Source organism: Oncorhynchus clarkii, chromosome 2 (genome assembly GCF_045791955.1).
Source record: "Oncorhynchus clarkii lewisi isolate Uvic-CL-2024 chromosome 2, UVic_Ocla_1.0, whole genome shotgun sequence".
Lineage (NCBI taxonomy): Eukaryota > Metazoa > Chordata > Actinopteri > Salmoniformes > Salmonidae > Oncorhynchus > Oncorhynchus clarkii.
Genome location: NC_092148.1, coordinates 38,453,228 through 38,460,538, shown reverse-complemented (window position 1 = coordinate 38,460,538; position 7,311 = coordinate 38,453,228).

Sequence of the window (7,311 nt, the reverse complement as noted above, 5' to 3'; positions counted from 1 at the left end):
AGTGTCAGCGTTTGTTACTGGCATGTCATCCCTAAGTTTGCTTATCTTGCCAATGGAAAAAGTTATTCATGTAGTTTGCAATATCAGTGGGCTTTATGATGAATGAACCATCTGATTCAAATGACTCTCACACACACACACACACACACACACACACACACACACACACACACACACACACACACACACACACACACACAGCTATAGTCTAATTGGTGCTTTAACCTGTCTAGGACTGGAACCCGTTCGGGAACCCCATTCCGCTAGCGGAATCCCTCGCAAACAGCCAATGAAATTGCAGGGCGCCAAATACAAAATCAACAGAAATCTCATAAAACAAGATTTCTCAAACATACAAGTATTAGGCATCATTTTAAAGATAAAATTCTCATTAATCCAGCCACAGTGTCTGATTTCAAAAATGCTTCACAGCGAAAGCTCCACAAACGATTGTTAGGTCACCACCAACTCACAGAAAACTCAGACATTTTTCCAGCCAAAGAGAGTAACACAAAAAGCACAAATGGAGATAAAATGAATCACTAACCTTTGATGATCTTCATCAGATGACACTCATAGGACTTTATTTTACACAATACATGTATGTGTTGTTCGGTAAAGTTCATATTTATATCCCAAAATCTTGTTTTACATTGGCGTGTTATGTTCAGTAGTTCCAAAACATGCAGTGATATTGCAGAGAGCCACATGAATTAACAGAAATACTCATTATAAATGTTGATAAATTCAAGTGTTATGCATGGAACTTTAGATACACTTCTCCTTAATGCAACCGCTGTGTCAGATTTCAAAACAACTTTACGGAAAAAGCATAATCTGAGTACGGCGCTCAGAACCCAAAGCGGCCAAAAGAAATATCCACCATGTTGCGCAGTCAACATTAGTCATAAATAGCATTATAAATATTAATTTACCTTTGATGATCTTCATCAGAATGCACTCCCAGGAATCGCAGTTCCACAATAAATGTTAGGTTTGTTTGATAATGTCCATCATTTATGTCCATTTATGTCCAAATAGCTTCTTTTGTTTGGGCGTTTGGTAAACAAATCCAAAAGCGCGTTCAGGTCCAGTCGGACGAAAAGTTCAAAAAGTTATATTACAGGTCAACGAAACTTGTCAAACTAAGTATAGAATCAATCTTTAGGATGTTTTTATCATAAATGTTCAATAGTGTTCCAACCGGAGAAATCCATTGTCTGTAGAAAAGCAATGGAATGAGAAATACCTCTCATGTGAAATGCGCCTGACTGAGAACGAGGCTGCTGGCAGACCCCTTAGTCAAACAGCTCCCATCCAGCCCCCCTTCACAGGAGAAGCCTGAAACAACGTTCTAAAGGCGGTTGTCATCTAGTGGAAGCCTTGGGAAGTGCAAAATAACCCATTATCCCACTTTGAATTCGATAGGAGCTGAGTTCAAAAAATACAAACCTTAGATTTCACACTTCCTGTTTGGATTTTTTCTCAGGTTTTTGCCTGCCATATGAGTTCTGTTATACTCACAGACATCATTGAAACAATATTAGAAACTTCAGAGTGTTTTCTATCCAATACTAATAATAATATGTATATATTAGCATCTTGGACTGAGCATCTATGAACACTCCATGGGCACCGCAGGCAGACAGAAAGCTGTCTACTCTATGTGAAGGATATGTGTCACACTGCATAAGTGTGGTGACTGATTTTCTGGTCCACACCCTTACCTTTTTTCTAGACATCTGTGACCAACAGATGCATATCTGTATTCCCAGTCATGTGAAATCCATCGATTTGGGCCTAATTAATTTGACTGATTTCCTTACATGAACTGTAACTCATCTTTGAAATTGTTCCAAGTTTATATTTTTGTTCAGTGTAGTATAGGACCGGGGTACTAAAGTACTATTTGAGAAGGTCCGATCACACAAATGTCCTAGGTGGCAAAGGTCCATGGATGGGTATTGTCATTTATCAGCGTGGTAACAAACCCCCACCTCACAATCCATGCAACTCCACACTGTTCAAACCCCTTTTGTTGCAGTTTTAAAGCTCATTTACCTGCAATTCTACAGATTTTGTGATGGGGCTGAGAGAAAATGTTTCACCTTTAAAGCTCATTTCCTTAAATTCTAGACATTACTATGTCTTATGTGTGTTCATTTGATACTAGGGGTCAAGAACCCAATTATTTGAATATTCATTGATTGGACCCTGGGGCCATTTTAAAAGGTTTAAAAGCCTCATTCCTTCTTATTTCTATAAAAACCCTGAAGGCCAAAATCCAAAACGCTTTGGTTCTAATTTTTGCAAAAGAGAAGCTTTTTATATTTAATTCCATTGTCTTCCTCGTGTTGCTGAATCACCTTTCCCCTCAGTTTGTTCCTCAATTCATGCACCTATCAAAATAACAAGTAGCACAATTGAGTATGGCTGGTATAGGTTATACATTCTGTCAAAATGGGATGGACCTTTGACTTGGCACCCTCATTTTCCCCCTTTCTGAAGTTCCTGAACTAATTTTGAACCCTTCGTTGCCCCTCACTGGAGAGGCCTGAAAATGTATGTCCCTCTAGAATGGTCAGATGTTCAGGTTTCAGGATAAATCAATTCTCCAAGGAGAATATTCCGTTAACGCCCCACCAAATATCCACAACATGGTTACCATGTTCTCAGAATGTAAGAAATTAATTTTCTAGACACATTTTATGAGAAGGTTTCAAGAACATTCCTGTGTCCAATTTTGGTAACACTTTACAATAAGGTTCCATTTGTAAAGGGTTGATAAAGAGTTTGTAATTATCAAATCAAATGTTATTTGTCACATGAGCCGAATACAACAAAAATAGAGTAAAAAATATATTTACTAAATAAAGAAAGTCAAAAGTAACAAGAAAATTATATAATAATGGGGCTATATATAGGGGGTACAGGTTAGTCGAGGTAATTTGTACATGTAGGTAGGGGTAAAGTGACTATGCATAGACAATAAACAGTGAGTAGCGGCATGTAAATAGTCCGGGTGGCCATTTGATTAATTGTTCAGCAGTCTTATGGCTTGGGGTAGAAGCTGTTAAGGAGCCTTTTGGACCTAGACTTGGCACTTCGGTACCGCTTGCCGTGCTGTAGCAGAGAGAACAGTCTATGACTTGGATGACTGGAATCTTTGACAATTTTTGGGCCTTCCTCTGACACCGCTTAGTATATTGGTCCTGGATGGCAATAAGCTTGGCCCCAGTTATGTACTGGGCCATACACACTACCCTCTGTAGCGTCTTGAGGTCAGAGGCCGAGCAGTTGCCACACCAGGGGGCGATGCAACCGATCTGGATCCTCTCGATGGTGCAGCTGTATAACGTTTTGAGGATCTGGGGACCCATGCCAAATCTTATCAGTCTCCTCAGGGGGAAAAGGTGTTGTCGTGCCCTCTTCACAACTGTCTTGGTGTGTTTGGACCATGATAGTTAGTTTGTGATGTGGACACCAAGGAACTTGAAACTCTCGACCCGTTCCAATACAGCCCTGTCGATGTTAATGTGGGCCTCGTAGGCCCTCCTTTTCTTAGTCCACGATCAGCTCCTTTGTCTTGGGGTAGAGGTTTTTGTCCTGGCACCACACTGCCTGTTCTCAGCCTATAAGAAGGTCAGTCTCATAGTTGTCAGTGATCAGGCCTACCACTGTTGTGTTGTCAGCAAACTTAATGATGGTGTTGGAGTCATATTTGGCCACGCAGTTGTGGGTGAACAGGGAGTACAGGAGGAGACTAAGCATGCACGGCTGAGGGGCCCCAGTGTTGAGAATCAGATATGTTGTTGTCTACCCTTACCACCTGGGGGCAGCCCGTCAGGAAGTCCAGGATCCAGTTGCAGAGGGAGTTGTTTAGTCCCAGGGTCCTTAGAGTAGTGATGAGCTTTGAGGGCACTATGGTGTTGAACACTGAGCTGTAGTCAATGAATAGTATTCTCACATAGGTGTTCCTTTTGTCCAGGTGTGAAAGGGCAGTGTGGAGTGCAATAGAGATTGTATCATCTGTGGATCTGTTGGGGCGGTATGCAAATTGGAGTGGATCTAGGGTTTCTGGGATAATAGTGTCTTTAATCCCAGTGTCCTTAGCTTAGTGAAAAGCTTTGTGGGCACTATGGTGTTGAATGTTGAGCTGTAGTCAATGAACAGAATTCTCACGTACTGTAGGTGTTCCTTTTGTGCAGGTTGGAAAGGGCAGTGTGGAGTGTGAATTATGTTATTAAGGGTTATCTAATCATTTGTTAACCAATGATGTAAAATCACTTTCAGGTATTACTTAAGTTGTTTTTTGGGGGGTATCTGCACTTTACTTTAGTATTCATATTTTTGACTACTTTTACTTCAGAAAATATTGTACTTTTTACTCCATACATTTTCCCTGACAACCCAAAGTACTCCTTACATTTTGAATGCTTAGCAGAACAGGAAAATTGTGAAATTCACGTACTTATCAAGAGAAGACGTGGTCATCCCTGCTGCCTCTGTTCTGGCAGACTCATTGAACAGAAATGCATATTTTGAGTGTTGGAGTGTGCCCCTGCCTATCCAAATATTTTAAAAACAAGAACAGAGTGCCATCCACTTTGAAATTATTTTACATTTGACACTTAAATATATTTTTGCAATTAAATTAACTTTGATACTTAAGGAAATACCCATCCCAGAACCGGGAGAATTGTCATCAACAACACTAATTAGCATAGCGCAACGGTCAAAAAATATAACTAGAAAATATTCATGAAATCACAAGTGAAATATAGTGAAACACAGTTTAGCCTTTTGTTAATCACCCTGTCATCTCAGATTTTGAAATTATGCTTTACAGCCAAAGCAACACAAGCATTTGTGTAAGTTTATTGATAGCCTAGCATAGCATTTTGTCCAGCTAGAAGCAGGAAGCTTGGTCACGAAAATCAGAAAAGCAATCAAATTAACCGTTTACCTTTTGATATTCGAATGTTTTCACTGACGAGACTCCCAATTAGACAGAAAATGTTCCTTTTGTTCCATAAAGATTATTTTCATACCCAAAATACCTCCGTTTGTTTGTCACGTTATGTTGAGAAATCCACCGGAAATAGCGGTCACGATAACGTGGTTATTTTTCCAAAAATAAAAATAGTGCCCCCTAGTTTCAAGAGGTTTAAAAACAAATACTTTCAGACTTTTACTTCAGTAACTTTCTATAAAGGTATCTATACTAAATAATGATACTTGGTTACTTTTTCCACCACTGTTGCTCGTTACAACAAATCTAGTAGGTCGCGGGCAATTTGCACAAATTAAATTTTCTCGCCCATCAAATGTCTCTTTGTGTGCACTATTTTATTTTCCCCACACGTGTTTTCCTTGTTTGGGTGTTTCGTCACTTCCTTGTTTGGCCCTAGATGGCTACTAGCCAGGAGGAATATTGACACTTTCCCCTTTCTTTTTTTTCAAGCTAACGTCTTTTTAGGGAGCATGTGAGCACACTTGTTCCGGTGACAGGTGTTCTCACAGGAACTTTTACAAGCCGACAGTCGAACTGAAGCGTACTGACGCCTTTAGACTAACAGTGATCATGTATTTTAAAACCATACAACTTTAAAACAAGCTAACACAAAACATTTTCTTCAGAAAAAGTACTTTTCAGTCATCATTGTTTGCCTAAAGACTTTATTTCTTAGCTGGAACTAGAGCTAGCTATCAGTAGGTCTACATACAAATCTATTCTTCTTGTCACGTGTGCTCCCTCTCCGGCCTCTAGGTCACCAGGCTGCTCATTATGGCTCACACCTGTCACCAATTTGTTACGCGCACCTGCCCGTCATTAGACTCACCTGGACTCCATCACTTCCCTGATTACCTTCCCTATTACTGTATATGTCATGCCCTTTGGTTCCTTCCCCAGGCGTTATTGTTTCAGTTTCATGTCTGTGTGCTGTTAGTGTTTCTTGTTTTGTATTATGTTCAGTTAATTTTATTAAAACACTCACTCCCTGTACTTATTCCCTAATCTCAGCGCACATCGTTGCATTCATAGTTCTTCAACTTCCACAAAATAATTTTTTAGAGCTGTCATCACTAAATGCACCATCATATTTCTCTCCACAAATAATAACCTACAATTTTCTAATCATTCAACTAAAATCAAACTCTATTCATCTGTGGTGTGTTTGCTAGCTTGTTATTAAGTATTTTTGGTTTTGAAATACGTTAAAGTAGTAATGGTGGCGACTGTTTATAGTTGAAAAAGTTAGGAAAGCCTGAAAACATTAAAGTTGACATAGTGTATCTAGCTTGAAAGGTTCGAGAGTTATTGTAAGTTGTATTATGTTAATTCATGGTAATTTATACAGTTATAGTCGATAAATGTTGTTTTAAGAGTTTGAAGTTAATATAGCCTGAACTTGTGAAAGTTGGTTTGGTGTCTGTAGCTTGAATGGTTCAAGAGTTACGGTTTGTGGATTATTTTATGGAAATGTAAACATGTTTATATAGAGTGCCTTCGGAAAGTATTCAGACTCCTTGACTTTTTCCACATTTTGTTACGTTACAGCCTTATTCTTATATGGATTAAATTTTAAAATCTTCAATCTACACACAATAACCTATTATGACAAAACGAAACAGGTTATTAATCATTTTTGCAAATGTATTAAAAATAAAAAAAAACAGATACCTAATTCCATACATTTTCAGACCCTTTGCTATGAGACTCAAAATTGATCTCAGGTGCATCCTGTTACCATTGATCAACAACTTGATTGGAGTCCACCTCCAACCAGAACCACATTTATGAAACTACTTATTCCAGTTACTAATAAGCACGCACTCATTAAGACAAATACTGTAAACTGTTACATCCCCTTGGATTGATGAGGAATTGAAAAATTGTATGGTTGAGAGGGATGAGGCAAAAGGTATGGCAATTAAGTTTGTCAGCCCAACTTATTGGCAAACGTACTGCAAATTAAGAAATCATATGACTAAACTAAGTAAAAAAGAAATAGAAACTACACTATGAAACAAAGATAAATTATATAGAGGAAAAATTGTAAAAACTTTGGGGCACCTTAAATGAAGTTTTGGGAAAAAATGCCAACTCTGCTCCTTCATTTATTGAATCAGATGGCTCATTCATCACAAAGCCCACTGATATTGCCCACTACTTTAACAAACACACCCCCATAAAGACATTTTGAAATTAAAAACAGGTTCAGCCCCTGGTTCAACCGTGATCTTGCAGAGTTACTCCACCTCAAGAATTCCATTTTGCAAAAAGCTTGGCCCTTCTTACATCAGCTG